Source organism: Sinocyclocheilus anshuiensis, unplaced genomic scaffold, assembly GCF_001515605.1.
Source record: "Sinocyclocheilus anshuiensis isolate Anshui unplaced genomic scaffold, SAMN03320099.WGS_v1.1 scaffold939, whole genome shotgun sequence".
Classification (NCBI taxonomy): Eukaryota; Metazoa; Chordata; class Actinopteri; order Cypriniformes; family Cyprinidae; genus Sinocyclocheilus; species Sinocyclocheilus anshuiensis.
The window spans coordinates 823,269-825,074 of record NW_015544227.1 but is presented as its reverse complement, the minus strand read 5'-3'; the positions used below and the strand labels follow the sequence as shown (position 1 = coordinate 825,074).

General features: G+C 36.4%; 1 protein-coding gene across 1 annotated transcript in view; it reads right to left on the bottom strand.

Annotated features, from left to right (window-relative positions):
* The window catches only part of LOC107697438 (SUMO-specific isopeptidase USPL1-like), a 6,666-nt gene that overhangs the window by 4,602 nt on the left and 258 nt on the right, over positions 1-1,806 (bottom strand). The window lies entirely within an intron of this gene.

Here is a 1,806-nt window from a genome sequence, read left to right as displayed (position 1 = left end):
TATGTTTAGAGCCCTGGAAGGGTTTGCTTTCTCTTGCCTTCACATTGTTGCTCCTTGGCTTTCAGATTGGCACAAGACTTGTCAAATGTGAAGCAAAGGTTCCAGACAGCAGAGTTGCTGGAAGGCACTGATGTCAACTTGTCTATCAGGTTTACATTCTGACATGGAGTCTCTCTGATGGTCTTGCAGTTCACAAGCATCGCCAACAACGAATCCAACCAACACAGGTTGTCCTCATTTTTCCAGAAGAGATGAGGTTGCACAGGAACCAGCTCTGATGATTCCACATCTACTTCAAAGATCTCTTCAACCTCATCTTGAGTACTAGATACACAATCATCCTTCTTGTCACACAAACCTAAATCCTCATGGGTGGCAGCAGCAGGTAGATCTTCAGGATGTTGTTCCTCAGTGCCATTAATAGAGTCAGTCTTTCCAAGAATTGATTGTTCATCAGTAAACATTTGTGTTTTAACAGTGTCATCTGGAAGGGTGCCATCACTGACATCAGCACCACATGGCTCAGGCACAGCAGACAAAACGTCCAGTTTCTCCTCTCTGCATCGCTTTGAAGGGGAGGATGCTTCATCCACATCGGACAGGGAAGAAATGCTCCTCTTGCATCCATCTTTAGACAAACTAGCACGCACATCTTCCAGAGATCTACTAACCAATGGGTATAGGCACTGCAAAGCCACAGAAAAACACCCCACGGATGTTAATGACCATCTCACTGGCCAATCACTCTTCTTTAAAATGAGTCATAAGCATTTAATACAATGAGAAATATCATATTACCAATATTAAAAGCTTAAAAAACAACTGCGTGAATTTCACAAACATGTTCAGCTTGTATCTCACCCCAAAATCTAAAGGACGAACTATAATTTGCAGTACAAAAATAAAAATTCATTTTAGGATAATTAATATTTTTTTTGCAAACATTTGCAACTTCCTCCCAAAAAAGATCATTAATGTAACAGTCACATTAGTTTAATGATAAATTAAGAACAGTTCCCCTTAAATCTCTCACTGTGAAGCAAATTTTTTACTGTAATGTGCACAGGCATTTTACTTTTGATTTTTTGATTCATGTGATTTTTAATGGTGATTCTAATTAGACACTCATTAATTATTATTATTATTTTTTTTACCAAAACGAAGCCTTATTTCTTTATACAAGAAAGTGTTTTTTTTTGTGTGTGTAATTCACACAATCTCCAAAAGCAATTCTTACTGGATTTATTACTTTATTGTATCTCTTCTTTCTAAACTAATATCAGCATAAATAAAAATAGGTAAAAAAAAAAAAACACTACCTTGCTGTGAAAATACAATTTCTTTCTTTTAGTTAGTTTTTTTTCCCTCCAAATGATTGTTTTTCACTATGCAAAAACTATTCATGGGCCCAAAACTAGGCCATACTTTCTTTATGCAATACAAAAATTAGTTAGTTTTAGAGTAAAATGACCCAGATGTATTAGTGACTGGTTTTCATTCATTCAATTATTCACTTGTGTCAGCATTTCCTGATAAGCAACAAAAAACATCCTCACCACTGGATTTGTACAGAGCATAACACTCTCCTCCAAGTTGACAGCATAAAAGCGGAGGGCATTTTTCTGACCTTTTGACAAGCACCAAGGACAGTTCCCTGGTGTGGCATTTCTGTCTTCACACTATAAACACACAAAAAACATGTGAGAAATCATGATCACTCAACAACAGAAAATACAAGACCCATAACACAATTATAAACAATTAGTGTACAACTTAAGTGCTTTTATGAGTATTCCTTCGCCTTTT